Source organism: Equus przewalskii, chromosome 20, assembly GCF_037783145.1.
Source record: "Equus przewalskii isolate Varuska chromosome 20, EquPr2, whole genome shotgun sequence".
NCBI classification, from domain to species: Eukaryota; Metazoa; Chordata; class Mammalia; order Perissodactyla; family Equidae; genus Equus; species Equus przewalskii.
In genome coordinates, this window is record NC_091850.1 from 26,101,567 (window position 1) to 26,117,927 (window position 16,361).

General features: G+C 38.1%; 1 long non-coding RNA gene across 1 annotated transcript; it reads right to left on the reverse strand.

Annotated features, from left to right (window-relative positions):
• Nucleotides 1–226: 226 nt before the first annotated feature.
• LOC103555194 (uncharacterized) lies at nt 227–12,420 on the reverse strand. The gene is made up of 4 exons (XR_545956.2): nt 11,728–12,420; nt 6,297–6,595; nt 5,108–5,467; nt 227–416 (listed from the first exon to the last, which is right to left on the reverse strand). It is a non-coding gene; the product is annotated as an uncharacterized lncRNA (long non-coding RNA).
• Nucleotides 12,421–16,361: the final 3,941 nt, after the last annotated feature.

Below are 16,361 nucleotides of genomic sequence, written 5' to 3' on the forward strand. Positions count from 1 at the left end.
AATAAATTTTAACACATATCTAGAAAACATACTCATAACATATACATAAAAAGCACATTTATAAACATGTATATATTATTCAATGAACAAAAAAGAACCCAGTAGAGGTGTGACCTAAATTCATTCCCTAACTCAGAAAATAACTCAAAACATATGTTCCACTAATGGTAGATCAGTAGCTTAAATTTTACAGAGGATATGCCAATTGCATGAGTTTTACACAATCTCTTGGTTGTAAAGTACACATTTTTTATTCGTTTTTTGGTCCTCAAAGAATGGGAGGAAAGATGCAACAGCTTTAAGAGATCGTTTGGGTTCATAGCAGATGCATGCATGGTTGGTGTTAATCCTTGTTTAGAACTGGGCGCAGTCCAGAGGCATCAGCATTCTCTCCAAACATTCCTTCAGTGTTCTCTCTGGAAAATCAAGTTACGTTATATTAACACACAAATAAAATTTTCGATGAGTTGGCCAAATGAATGGATTTGTTAGACTTTATTTAACCTGTTTCTTCTTTCTATTCATTTCAGAATATTTCCTTCTTTAATAGTCTTTTATGTGGCTGCTCATTATCTATCTTGATTATTAGCCAGATTACTTTTTAAAGCCAACTAGAATCTGTTTTCAATTTTTGTTTTAGAATGGTCAACCACAGCATTCCCAGAATTTGGCCTGAAGTTTTCAATTAGGTTGCAATGACTTTTTCAATTGAAAATATTGTTGTTCTTTCTGGCTGTATATTTAACAAGAAAGGAAAAACAACTTTCTCCTTGCTTTGATAGTCTTCCACCAAATAATAAAAACCTGACCCAAAACACGAAAGTAAATAAGTTCATTGAAATGGTGGGAAGTAAGACACACAATGAAAATGAAGTGGCACTGAAAATTTTGACAATAAATTAATTTAGCACTTTTTTTTTTAAGAAATCTAACATGATCAAAGCAAACAAAGTCTGGCTTGTGGTATTTAAAAATAACATTTGTTCTAACTTTAGAGTTTGATTATTATAAAAAAATTATTGACTTTGACTTTTGTAATGTTTTCATTCAAAAGAACACCAATTTTACATCAGTCTCATTTCCAATTTCTATTGAAAAATAATTTAACAAAAGCATGAGGAGAAAATCATTTTTATGGGGTAAATCAATAGAAAAAGACATAGGTTCATGGGCTCACTGGACTACTTTATTTCTAATGCTGAAGCTATGGAGATGTATTCTCTTTGATTTTCCACATCCTATCATCTGAATAACTGGGTGGTATAGGAATAGATGTACCGAGTAGGAGTTGAGCAAACAATACTCAAGCATTAATCAATGTGACTAAATGTTCTTCAAGGAAGCCCTGACATACTTAGTGAATGCTTAGGGTTTTATTTACTCTGATTGAAAACTAAAGCTTCATTGGGGGAACACATTTGCCACATACTTAGAATACCACCAGTATTCAGCGAAAAAAAATAAAGGCATCAGATGAAAATAACAAAAGCAGAAACAACAGCAGCATGAAAATTACTAATGCATATGTTGTAGGTATTCAACTGCCAGGAGCTATAAAGAGATACCACATTCCAATCATTTCTCTGTTATTGGCAATTTTTTTCCCTCATGATTTTCTAATGAAGATGCTGCTAATCCATCTAATCATTGATTTGGAGAGTACAGAGAAAAAATACCAATTATTTTGCTCCATCATATGTATTATTGTATATCATAAATATGTATTTTAGTACATCTTTAATAAATTCAACAGCAATCACTTATTATTAACTATGTGCCAAGCACTCTGCTTTATGTGAATTTTTTTCCATTTAATCTTCATAACAATCTTAAGAGATAAGCATTGTGTTTATCTCCATCAATAGATGACGAACCTGAGTTTCAGTGAGCTCAACTGACTTGTCTAAGGTCCCACTGTCAATAAGCATCTATTGATGGTGTTGTGTTAGTCACGCTATTACCTCTCATTCAATTCTCCTGAGCAGCCACATCTCTCACCCTAGCAGCAAAAATAGAGATGACTTCCTTTCAGCCTTATTTCTGGATATCAAATAATGGCCAGACTTGCAACCACTTGTTCTATGGAAGAAAAGCTGAATAATGAGCAATAGAAGTCAAACCAATAGAGTCACAGACCAATTACAAATATAAATTGTACCCAAGTGATTACAAATATAATCATGAATTTGGACAAACGCTTACCTTTTACAGTCCAGACAGAATCAATTTTACCATCCAAAATATACCAAATGTGATAGTAGAATCACTGGCTAACATAGATACAGAAAAACTGGAAACTAACATGCTTTGTTGTTAAGCAGACAAAAGGATTCATTTTCTGAGAGCAAATGAATGCAAATATTATCTTTGCCAGACAGATATGTTATCCACAACTGCCTTGTCCCTTCCCTATACAGAAACATTGTGATCAACACTTCATCTAAGAGCATTAAAAGTCTTACTGGAGAATGTTGCCTCCTTCTCTGAGTAAATTTCCTGGCCCAACTTCAGCACTAAATTCTGTAAAAAGTGGAGTTGAAGTCAATGGCCCTGGGGTGTCATACGCTAAAGATGCTTCTCAGCAGTAAAAATCGTTCCTCCTCAAATACAGGGAAGATTGTTCATGGCCACATATTTACAAGTATACTTTTTTCTTCCCCTCTTTCCCATCTTCCACTAACTACAATCCTTCTACAGCCCTTTTTGGTGAAAGTAGCAGAGTAAACATAATAGTATGTTAATTTCTCCAAAGCTCATAGGCTCACCTCTAAAAGGCATCCCTTTGGGCTCACAACTCTGTCTTTATGAAAGGAATAAAATAGAAATATATGTATCAAAATGAAAAGTGAGACTAACTATAGCAACATGATTGAGTTGTTCAATAAAACTTCGCTCAGGAAAGAAAAGACTGTAGGCCAACAAATATTATTTTCTTCAAGATATTCATCCAAGACAATAGTTTGATTACTTGGGCAAAGGGTTGTCTTGTCAAATAATAGTTTATCCATCAAATCTTCCCTTAAGACACTCACCTTACTCTGTTCACCAATCCTAAACTATTATGTCAGAAGTTTGCCCAGTCTCCATCATCTCTCCGTCTTGAAACATTTGCCCAGACCTCAACACCCTAGAAACATCCATTCAGACTTCCCTCTCGTGAGAAACTGCTGAGATCTGTCAAGGTGGCATTCTATCTCACAGCAGTGACTTCTAATCTATTCAGCTTTGCTTTATTAAATGGTTGTTTCGTAATATTTTGGGGAATTCAATAAAGGAAGGCCAATATGGTACAGAGATCTGGAATCTTCCAAGTATAATGATCAAGAACTCAAGCTGTTTTTAATTTAATCCATTTTACAAGCATCTTTGCTTTTCAAGACTTCACGGAACAGAATTAGATGGTTCTGTCACAATCAAAGGATACGGAAATTTCACAGAGAGAATATCAAGGTTACTTAACATAGACTTATAGATTGTGAGTGTAGATCAAAAACACTTTTCAGTGGTTGGTTTTAAAGAGTCAGCAGTTTTTTCAGTGCAAAAGGAGTGCAGAAAACAGAATTTCATACTTTTCAATTTGTGTGTGCATTTCTCACAAATTAAATCCAGACTTGTTTCCTAAAGCAACATTTGGAAGATATTTTTTAAATAGGCCAGTGACTAATTATTTGTCCACTTAAACAAATAAGTAGTTTAGAGAAGGTAATCCCTTTTATCTTGTTATTGTAAAAATCAATTCCAAAACTAAAAAAGGAAAAGTTGACTTAAATTCATAAAAGTAAAAAAGCTTAAGAGAATTAAGCTCCAGGGCTCTAAATAAACATTTGTTAAAAACTTCAATTTCAATGATCTCTATTTTCATGAGGTATTGTCACTTTACCATTTAAAAAGAAAACTTTAAACCAGCTGTAAAATAAAACAGATGTGATAATTGTCTGTTTGAATACATAGTATAAATACCTTTTCACTGTAAATGAATTAATATCTCTGATAACGATACATATCATCTATGTTAATTGATGCTGTACTGACATATTATTTGATTGAACATTTTTCAATATTGGTCCCTTTTTCACTCTTAGTAGGAAGTGATAATGTTGGGAGTCTTACCTGGCTTCATGGACAAATAAGTTAGCCTTTTACAAAAGGTAGGAAGAACTATTGACATGAAGATATTTCCACTTTTTCTTGGAAAAATCCTCAGGATGGGAATTACAAAGACCTACCTCATTGGACCAGATGGGAGGGGGAAAAAACTGAAGAAAATAAAATGCACAGATTAAGCTGTCAATGATTTAGCCTGTCACAGAGCCATTCTGTGGAATATTGGAAGGTAACAGAGCACTTCTCCTCAGCTGTTCTCTTTTTAGATAAGAGAAGAGACTAAAGGGTCATTGAAAATGAAAAGCTTAACAGGGCCAGCCCAGTGGTGCAGGAGTTAAGTTCTCACGTTCTGCTTCAGCAGCCCGGGGCTCGTGGGTTTGGATCCCAGGTGCGGACATGGCACCTCTTATCCAGCCATGCTGTGGCAGGGGTCCCACATATAAAATAGAGGGAGATGGGCACGGGTGTAGCTCAGGGTCAGTCTTCCTCAGCAAAGAGGAGGACTGGCAGCAGATGTTAGCTCAGGCCTAATCTTCCCCAAAACAAATAAATAAATAAAAAGCTTAATAAATGCAAGGAAATATTAGCCTTAAAATAAATGGGTTTTGTGCTAACAAAACATGAGCTTTATCATCAGAAGCTATGAAACCATTCCACGAAGAATATTGATACAACAAATAGAAAGAAAAACCACCCAAGTTTTCAGCAGAGGTATGACGTAATTAGTAACTCTGCTGTGGAGGTTACTGAAAATAGCGATCTCAATTTTCCTAGTTGTTCTCCATTATTTAGACATATGGAGAAGAATAACAACAGAGATCACTCAAAGTTACAATCAACTTAATTTAGTTTAATGAAATCTTTTAGAAGTTACATTTTGATAGGGAACTCCTGGTATAATGGCTATGGGTGCCACGTGGTACCTCTTCATGAAGCAGTACTGAGACCTGGGAGAGTAGAGAGCCTCTCAGCCTCTGGGGGCAAGGTTGTATGTCTTAGTTACCTTTGCGGCCTTGGTGCTCAGCTCAGCATCTGACACTTAGGAGCCAATCATCTTTTGATCTGTGAAGGGAGTGTTCTTGAGGAGGTTGAAGGACCTGGGTTTCTCCGATTACAGATGTCAATACTATACAATTGTTTTACTTAATAACTTATCTTAGAGAAGGAACTAGGAGCACGTGCCAACATTTCTTCAGCAGCAGGGTTGGAATGGTTACAGAATCAGGGGGCTCGAGTTCAGACTCCGTCTCCAGTGCTCACTCGCTGTGTGACTCTGGGCAGGTTACAACCTTCTTTAGAGCGGCTCTCCTTGCTGGGACATGGAGATAAGAGGAGCAGCTGCCTCAGAGGACTGCTGTGAGAACTAAAGAGGTAATCCACGCAGAGAGGTTAGTGTGGTTGCCTGGCCCATAAAGGGCATTCAACAAATATTACTTATCACTATTACTCATACCCTAAAAAAAAAGATCATAAAACCTTTTGATAGCTCACTGTGTTAATGTTTCTAGTTGCTGTAACAAATTACTACAAACTTGGCAGCTTAAAACAACAGAAACACAATCTCTCACAGTGTCGAAGGCCAGAAGTCCAAAATCTGTATCACTGGGCTGGAATCAAGGTGTTGGTAGGGCTGCGGTCCCTCAGAGGCTCTGGTGGGGAATCCTGTCCATTCCTTGCCCCTTCCAGCTTCTGGAGGATGCCAGTATTGCTTGGCTTGCGGCTGCATTGGTCCAAACTCTGCCTCTGTGGTCACTTTGTCTCCTGCTCTTCTGTGTGTTTGTGTCAATGTCCCTTTGCCTCCCTTTTATCAGGATACTCCTGATTGCATTTAAGGCCCACTCTGATAATCTCATTTTCAAGAATCTTAAATTTAATCACATTTGCAAAAAAATTTTTTGCTATATAAGGTAATCTTCACAAGTTCCAGAGATTAAGACCTGGCTATCTTTTTAGGAATGATTATGCAGCCTACCACATTGAAAAAACGAGACGATTTTCTTCTCCAGCTGCATATTATGGGCTTAGTTTCTCTCTCTCTCTCTCTCTCTCTCTCTCTCTCTCTCTCTCTCTCTCCACACATACACACACTTTCTCTCTCTTCCTTTCTCCTCTTCCTCCAACCCCTCTCCCATTTACTTAACTATATATAGGTCAAGTGGCTTGATCAAATACAGGGTTTTTCTCTTACTTACCTGGAAGACTGAGGTAGGCAGCTGCCAGTTCCTGTTGAGGGGCTCACTCAGGTCAGGATCTGCATCTCTGTGAGGCTCTATGATTCTTTTGGATTTTCTAGTGTGACTGTTGCCTCATGGTCATAAAATGGCTGTTGCACAACCAGGCATTCAGGATAGGAAGAAGAGAGCCAGCCCTGATGGTCTAGTGGTTAAAATTCAGCACTCCCACTTCAGTGGCCCAAGTTCATTTCCTGGTTGCAGAACCACACCACTTGTCTGTCAGTTGCCTTGCTGTGGTGGCAGCTCACGCAGAAGAACTAGAAAGACGTAAAACTAGGATATACCACTTTGGACTGGGGCTTTGGGGAGGAAAAACACAAAGAGGAAGATTGGCAACAGATGTTAGCTCAGGGTGAATCTTTACCTGCAGAAACAGAAGATAATAAGAAAGAATGTTTCCAACTGCTTCTGTGTGTTTATCGGTAAACCAAAACTTTCCCTGAAAACTCTCAGGAGGCATGTTTTTATGTTCTATTGGCCAGAAGTGTGTCTTCCATCACTAGATGCAAGGGAGGCTGGGAAAAGCAAAATGTAGCTTTTCTAGCATGGGTAGTAGAAGACATCCAGATAGCAGATCAGAGATGACGGCTGCGTAAGCCAACCAACAGGGCCTATGAGAGAGGGAGGGTGGATCGGGCAGAGGAGGAAAGAGAAGCAGAGGCAGAACACCCACTGAGTATCTTCTAGGAGTAGCTCCACACGGTTCCTGCTTTCATCTTCACAACAGTCCTTTGAGATTGGTATTAGTATTCCCATCTCGTAGAGAAGAAAACTGAGGTTCAGAAAATTTTAAAAACACACTCTGGAACACAGAGTTAATAAATGATAAAGACAGGAATAAAACTCAACTGTGTCTAAATCCAGACGCCACACTCTTTCATTCTGGAATTACCAGACCAATTCGATCATCTGCAGTTGACTTATTCCCTAGCAGCCACTCTTCTTTAAAAGCTATTTTATTTTAACAGTGTTGACCCAAACTCAGAGCACTTCACCAAAATCATAAATCACTCCTGGCTGTGGTTCTGGCCACAGCTGAAATGCTCCAGTTCCATCACAAATGTGTCGTGAGATGTGGGGCCTGGTCAACACATTGCAAGAGGCACTTGAAATGGGAACGTGGCCCAATAAGCCTGAGCCCGTGTCCTCACCACAGAGGCTGGGCTTCCTGGGCTTCCTGTGGCACATATAGTGCTCTTCACCAGGCCCACTGGTTCAATTGTATTTGTTAGTGACAAGCGCTAACAGGAATGCAGCTCAAGGTTTGCAGCTGACATTTGGAGTTAAATCAGCTTTGTGTCTCCAAAGCTGCCCTTACAGACATGAGTTTCCAAATATATTGCTGAGAGAGTTTCACAGAGAAGAAATTCCACTGGGGGAGGTTGAGTTCTTGAAGAAAGGCAAATCCTTTGTGAGCAGTGTCTACAAATATAGGGAAATTTAGATAAGAAAAAATATGATTCAAAAATCTGCCCCCAAACTAAAACAACTATTTTTGATGCTGTGAATTGCATCTCCTTCTACTTTATCTCCTTCCACTTGAACTAATCTAGAGCTTCCTGTCCCTCTTGGGTTTGCATCATTTAAATTCATCAGTTTATGTGTGTTTTATGAAAGCAGTAGAGAAAATCAAAATTTCAGTCCACACAACAAAACACACTGTACAAGACAAAACAAGGTTTATATTGACATTTCGTTCTGATAAAGTGTCATGATTGTAGTAACACAAATTAACTGATATCAAGATTCTAAAAATGAATTCATTCTCTTGCAGTTAAAGAATGTTCTATACAGTGAAGATAAAAAATAAGATTTCATAATTTGCATATTCTTGGGGTAGATAGGGATTACTGACTTTATTCATCCATGAAAATAAACACTGGCTCATCTACCTAAGGCACTGGAGGAACAGGTAAGCATTGGTGAGGCAGGAATGGGGATACCAACCCCTGGAAGACTGGGCCTGGTGCCGCAGCATAGTGGTTAAATCCAGTGTGTTCTGCTTCGGAGGCCCAGGTTCATGGGATTGGATCCCAGGCTCAGACCTACACCACTCATCAAGCCATGCTGTGGCGGTGACCCACCTACAAAATAGAGGAAGACTGGTACAGATGTTAGTTCAGGGCTACTCTTTGTCAAGCAAAGATTAAAGAGGAAGATCAGCAACAGATGTTAGCTCAGAGTGAATCTTCCTCCCCAAAACAAAAAAGAGGAAAATTGAAGAAAAAAGAACAGTCTACTTTTCAGCTTGTTTGGAACACAGTTGGATTTGGAACCAGTTTCTGCATCACTCAAAGCCAATGACCTTGGTTCACCAGACCCCATGCTCACACTTGACTACTTGCTTTGATTCCTGGCCAGCAAGAGTGGTCCCTAAGGCACTAAATGCCAGCACAGCCACCACCATAGACCCCATGTGTAACACCAATTGTCAGGAAGAGAAAGTTAAACCTAAACTGGCCTTATTGGATTTGTGGAGCTTCTGGAGAGGCTGGGTAATGCAATCTGGAAATGCAAGGAAGTTATTCCCATGGTGGGGGAACTTGGACCAATGCAAAACAGATGACAAAAAAGCCAGCAGGTAAATTGCTCACCCTTCTTCTTCGCCTATTGACAGTTCTGATGCACAATACGTCTATGCAAATTTTCTAAAGTTGTTCTGCAAGATGAACAACCAGTTGTGTGTATTACAAAGCTAGGACCAGCCTGGTAAAGCACCCACTGTCCTTCACTCTGGGTTTCCTGGGACTGCAATCCCAGTAAAGTATTATCTGTAAGTTTTTGCCTCAGGCTTCAATTTCTGAAGAACTCACGTTAGGATAGAGAGAGTGACAATAATCATAACTGCTCCTGGAAATAGTCTGTAAGGCAGTGGTGGCAGAGCTTGGGTGCTAGGCATTGATGAAGCTTAAAGATCAAGGAAATGGGCCTGGTAGGATCCAAGAATGGTCACTAGGTCTAAGTCAGAGCCAGTATGAAGTAGAGAAGCTAAACTCCTACGGAAATGGAAGTGGAAATGGGAATCACACTTTCCCATGCCCAACTATAATAGAAGGTCAAAGAGAGAAGGGCAGTTTTCCTGTGAGGCTGTACTTCATCTAACCTCTCAGATCACAGTGAGGTTCTCTGAACAGGGACACGTCATTAGAGGTAAGAGCCAACTGAGTTTTCAGTACAAATCGGTGGAAGGTAGAAAGAAGATAGGACAAATGTGAAAAAGAATTTCCTCCCAAATCTTTATGCCTGGGCATCCTAACAACAGGCTCCCCAAAGGAGTTAGGAAGAGTCCAAGCTTTAGTAAACATGTGAGTTCAAGAGAAACTGCCCGAGGAATAGTGGAAATTGCCCCAAGATGGCAGCATTACTCATTTCAGCAAACCTTTATCGGTTCTTACCCTGCACAAGTTCAACAATAAGGTGTGTTACAAAGAGAGAGTATCTTTTAAGTACACTGTATGACAGACTTTAGGGGTTTTACAAAAAAAAGAATAGGAACAAGTTCCTATCCTTAAGGATCTTAAAATCCAACCTATAAGAGGCTGGCCCGTGGCTGAGTGGTTAAGTTTGTGCGCTCCGCTTCTGCAGCCCAGGGTTTCACTGGTTCGGATCCTGGGGCTGACCCAGCACCGCTCATCAGGCCATGCTGAGGCTGCGTCCCACGCAGCACAACTAGAATATACAACTATGTACTGGGGGCCTTTGGAGAGAAGAAGAAGAAGAAGAAGAAAAAGACAAGATTGGCAGCAGATGTTAGCTCAGGTGCCAATCTTTAAAAAAAAAATCCAACCTATGGGTACTATGAAACAAACGTTTTTTTGAAAGAAGGAGAATTTATTCTGAGCATCTGTTTTCCCTGTGAATTTGGATTCCCGCTCTTTCCAAAGCAATGGTCAGGGTAAAAAATGTGTAACGTGTTTACCACCTAATCAATCGATTCTGCAAAAACATAAAAAGGAGCAAATGAATGGCATGCCTTCCTCATTAAAAATCAATTCCAGCTTATGAAACTCGGAGTTAATACTGCATTCCTGATTGTTACAGATCCAAGAAAAGGTCGATTTCTTCACTTTCTCTTTGTCTAGGTTCTACCGTACAGGAAAATCTGTGTTATTCATCTCTCCCTGGGGGGCCCTTCATCTACCAGACCACAGCATTTACAGCCCTCCGAACGCGTCAACATGTTGGATGGGATACCTACCAGTAGGCAGTAATTTTATTTTACACTTGATGGGCCTGTTGACAGAAATGGTACAGGACTTCAAAGAATTAAAAGCACAGACAGACGGTTAGGAATTTATAAACAAACTGTTGGTGGTATAAAAAGAAAACAGGTAAGAGTTCTTGGAGGATTCCTCTCCCTCTTTTTCTTCCTGTCTTTATTCCACTTTCCATTGCCACTATGTTTAAAATGCTGTCTTGCTATTAGTTTTTAATGAAACCAGTCTGTTTATCATATTTGATGGCAGACTCGGTTGTTTGCAACTCAAAGTTATGTTATTTTTCCCTCAAACGGATTCAACTGGCGGGCTCTGCAGATTCCTTCGCACAAAAATGACACCATGACACCAAAGTTCTAGCGGCAAGAAGTAAATCCTACACCTCAGCAATTCTGCCAGCAAGATAAAGCATTGCCAACTGATTTTTCTTTTCCTTAAGGAAAAAAGCAGAAAGGATAGGATAAAAAGCCTCGACGAGAAAACATGCTCACATATCATAACAGAGCTATGGGCTTTAGAAGTTTCTATGATTCTAAATGCTTGGTTGAAGCTAAGCAGCCTCCTCAGAGCTATCACTTGCCACAATTTCAGAAGATCTTGGACACTGGGAGAAGACTTGATTAGCATGACTAACTCTCATAGCCCCCAAGCTTCAGACATGAGCAACAGAGAGGAGCCAAGCAGACACTGGATAAATAATAAATAATGAGAAACATGTTGCAACATTCACTTTTAAATCATATTTCCAATTTTTTCTTACATCCACAAATTTCTAGTAAAATGAAGTTATGCAGTTTCATTAAATTATCTAGATGTCTTCAAGAAAAAAGGAAAACAATGTTAGTATAATTTCAAATGTCTCCTTCACAGCAGACACAAACATGCTGAAGTCTGTCTGTTGTATAAAGATGGCCCCTTGTTCCCGCTGTCCAGTCGACCTACGGAACCATTTCTTCTCTTCCCTTTACCACCAAACTTCTCAAAAGAGTTTACCCTTTTTCGTATTTTCTCTACTCCTTTCTCGTAATAATTTTTCTGCCTCCATGAATTTATTTAACCGTTTATCGAAGTCCAACGGCCTCTTTCCAAATGATCTCCTCAAACGTTTTGAAAGATCTGTTACTCCTGTTCCAATCGTCCTTGTTTGTAGGCTCCTAAGACATCACACTCACCTGAAATCCTATTAAACTTGATCATCTCGTCGGTTTCTTGTAAATGGAAGCATCTCCAGAAGGTTCCTAGGACTTCAGCCTTTTTCTCTCTCAGAGTGTCTCATCTACTCCCATGGCTGCAAATACAGACCACTTTTACATCCATCTGTTAGATTTTACTTATTTAAAAAGCAGACCTACTTGTCATTTTGCTAAGTTAAATCACCATATAGATGTATGATGGCACTTCAAAAAACTCCCCTTTGTCCAAACCTGTTCCTTCTCTTAGTTATCTTCCCCCCAAAATCAGGATTAAAATACAAGAGTTGTCATTGGCTTTTCCTTCTTTTGAACTTCTAACATCCAATCAATTGCTCAGTTCTCTCACTTCTATGTGTGCAATTACACCCTTATCTAAGCCACAGCTTTTACTGCCATGCTGAAGATCAAGTTCCCATTACCTCTGTTCTAGACCATTCTAGCAGACATTTATCCTGTCCTTCCCCATCCTTCCATTCATCATTTCCCTGTCAGTCATTTTCCTAGCATATAATTCCAATCCTGTCACTACGGACTCAAAAGATCTACTCTTTGTCCGTTTCCTACAGAATAAAGATCAGAGTCTAGTTTAGCATTAAGGTCCTTCATAATTAGGGTGTTACAAGGCTTTATAACCCTAAAAAATCCTGTGTAGAATGTGTTGTTTCAGCAGCCTAAAAGGACTCATCACAGAAAAGGAACCCCCCCCCCAAAAACCCCCCAAAAAACCCAAAAACAAAACAGAAAGAATAGGTTGTTTTTGTCTTTTTAAGTAGGAGGGTGAAACAATTTTTTAACAATGACTGTATTGCCATCTACTGGAATGATTAGGGCACAACAGTTGAAGCAAATTTTTCTTTCAAAAGTGTGAAAGGTTTGGCTTCAATTTTCAAAAATTCTATCTAAATACAACTTTTAATGTCTAATCTAATAGAAAATGTTAGAGTTGTGTGAAAGAATTATCTTTAATTTAAAAGCACACAAAATGACAGTTAACAAATTGGCATGACTTTTGCTTATAAGAAGCTGGAAGCATTCCCCCTTTCTCACTGAGACCATCCCTGTGATCTCAAGAAGGAAATGACTGGCTTTCTGGAAAAGTAAAGTGTCTTGCAAGGTGACTCTCAGAAAATAACATCTTCTGATGCCACCCAACAATTCACATCTTCCTCAACCTTTGAGACTCAAAAGTAGAATTACCTTCTCCGAGGAAGGCTTCCCAAACCAAATCTCACCCTTCCTGAATTTGCAGGACTTGCTATTTGCATATACCCTTCCCTTGGGAGATACAGCACAGTCCTGTGTTGGCCTCTCAGTCGTGGTTAAAAATCTGGTGTCTAATGTCCAGCTGCCTATTTCAAAATGTGAATTTGCCACTTACTAGCTGTTATTTAGTGTTTTTGTGATCAGCTTCCTTCTCTGTCAAATGGACATAACAATATTTCCTTCGCAGGGTTGTTAGGAAGATGAAGTTAGCAAAAACTGTAAATCACTCAAAACAGCACCTGCCATGTAGTAAGCACTTAACAGTTGTTAGCTAGTATCAAGCAGGTTGTCACAGACATGATTATTGTGTAACAATAATCTCAAGAGGGAGCAGTGAGTCCCACAGATAATAAGCTTACAACAAATGTTATTAAATGACATATTTTTATTAGCTATTTTTAAGTAGATTTTTTGAAGGATAATTTACATACTGTAAAATTCATCAGTTTTAATGGTTCAATTTGATGAGTTTTGACAGCAATTGAATAACCACAACCACAATTAAGATAAAGAAAATTTCCATCACCCTAACATGTCCTATGTACTTTTTCATATGTCCCTTATTCCCACCTCCAACATACTCACTACTGTGTATGTTAGCTATAGGATTTTTGTACATAAACTTTCAACAATTTGATTACATTCCGTTCTATTCCTAGTTTGTTGAGCTCTCTTTACATAAGGTATGCTGAATTTTGCTTAATGCTTTTTTCTACATCTATTGATCTTATAGTTTTCAAATTTTTAGTAACTCAGTATAGGAATTACACTGATTCATTTTCAAATGTTAAACCACATTGTGTTGTTGTCATGAGCTTCATCTGGTCATAACGAATTTTTTCCCTCCCACTGAATTCAATTTATTAAAATTTTGTTAAGTGCTTTTGACTCTCTTTTTATGAGGGATATTATTCTGGAGTTTCCTTTTTTAGAAATACGTCAACTCATAAAATGAGTTGGGAAATTGTCCTATTCTTAAATTTTCTGGAAGAGCTTATATATAATTTTATAATGTTCTTCCATAAATGTTTGATTGAATTCACAAGTGAAGCCATCTGCATCTGGAGTTTCCTGTGTAGGAAGATCTTAAATGATAAATTCAGTTTCTCTAAATAAGTGTTTTTCTTAAATGTGCTTTGGTAGTTGGTGTTTTTTAGGAATTGGTCCATTTCACTTAAGTTACTGAATTTATTGGCATAAAGCTTTTTAAAACATTCCCTTATCCTTGGGGCTAGCCCCATGGTGGAGTGGTTGGGTTCTTGCGCTCCGCTTTGGTGGCCCAGGGTTTCACCAGTTGATATCCTCAGTGCAGACATGGCACGGCTCATCAAGCCATGCTGAGGTGGCGTCCCACATGCCACCACTAGAAGGACCCACAACTAAAAATATACAACTACATACCTGGGGGCTTTGGGGAGAAAAAGCAAAAATTTTTTAAAAACTTTAAAAAAAAATTTAAAAAACCCAAAACATTCCCTTATCCTTTTAATGCCTATAGGATCTGTAGTGATGTGTCTTTTATTATTACTGATATTGGTAATTTACATCTCTCTCTTCCTCTTTTTTTAATTGATCAATTTGGCTAAGTTTCTAATTTTTATCCTGTTCAAAGAATCATCTTTGTGTTGATTAATTTTCTCTCTTGCTTATTAATTTTCTATTTTATTGACTTTTCCCTTCATCCCTCAAGGATATTTTCATTGAATGTAGAATTCTGGATTGGCAGCTATTCTCTTTGAGCACTCTTTAAATGTTGTGCTACTAAATTTTGGCTTCCATAGTTCCTGATGAGAAATCCACAGTAATTTGAATCATTGTTCTCCTACAGGTAATGTACCATTGTTTTTCTGGCTGCTTACAAATGTTTTCTTTGCCTTTAATGTTCAGGAGTTTGATTATTATGTGTTTGGAGTTTGATTTCTTTGGGTTTATTCTGTTTGGGCTTTACTCAGCTTCTTAAATTTGTAAGTTTATATCTTTGATCATACTGGGGAAGTTTTCAGTCACTATTTCTTTACATATTTTTTTTTCAGCACCATACTCTGTCTCTTTGTCTCCTGAGACCCCAATAACATGAATATTAGACCTTTTGTGTAGTGCAAATGGTCTCCAAGGTGCTGTTTTTTGTTCAAACTTTTTTCTTTATTGTTCAGATTGGATAATTTCTATTTATTTATATTCATGTTTATTGACTCTTTCTTCTATCATCTCCAGTCTACTAATGAGTGTATTCAGTGAGATTTTTTGTATAATTTTGGATACTATATTTTACAGTTCTAAAATTTTCACTTGATTCTTCTTTGTGCTTTCTCTTTCTCTCCTGATACTTTCTATTTTAATATTTGTTTCAGGGGCCAGCACAGCGGTGCAGCGGTTAAGTGTGCAAGTTCTGCTTCGGCGGTCCAGGGTTCACTGGTTTGGATCCCGGGTGCCAACATAGCACCGCTTGGCAAGCCATGCTGTGGTAGGTGTCCTACATATAAAGTAGAGGAAGATGGGCACAAGTGTTAGCTCAGGGCCAGTCTTCCTCAGCAAAAAGAGGAGGATTGGCAGCAGATGTTAGCTCAGGGCTAATCTTCCTCAAAAAAAAAAAAAATTTGTTTTAGGAGTGTTCATAAGTGTTCATTTAAGCATTTTTATAATAGATACTTTAAAGTCTTTGTCAGATAATTCCGTGCAGGAGAAAAAAGTTTTAACTTACAATAGAATTCAGAAGTTTGACTCTTACATGGGATTGACATTTTAGTTATTGAATGAAACTATTCTGGTAAAAAATAAAAGAGACTAGAGAATATTGTTATTATCTGAGAACGACCAATATGAGACCTGTTCTAGATTTCATTTAGAGGTGGGAATGTTTTTTTACATGTCCTATAAACTTCTGGTAATTTTACATATCAATCACATATACATGATTCATCATTCATCTCTTTCCCTGTTATATTTTATCCCTCCCTAACTGCTCTGATCCAATTTTTGTTGAAATTTTTATAGTAACATTTCCAAAAGAGGTACCTGGATAGTTTACTTGTTAAGTCCCTGTATGTCTAAAAATGCCTCGCACACACACACAATTCATAGATAATTTCTTGAGAACAGGATTCTATGATCACATCACTTTTCACTCAAAAGTGCACAACGTTGTTTCACTGTCTTCTATCTTGCTGTGTTATAGATAAGACTAATACTGTTATCAGTCTTTTCTTTGTAACCCAGTTTCTCTGTCTGGAAACTTAATAAGGATGACTTTTAATCCTACAGGCCCATTAACTACCCTAGGATGTGGCCAGGATTATTTTTTTTCCATTAAATTCTTCCAGCACTCAGATGGTCTTTATCATCTAAGAAGT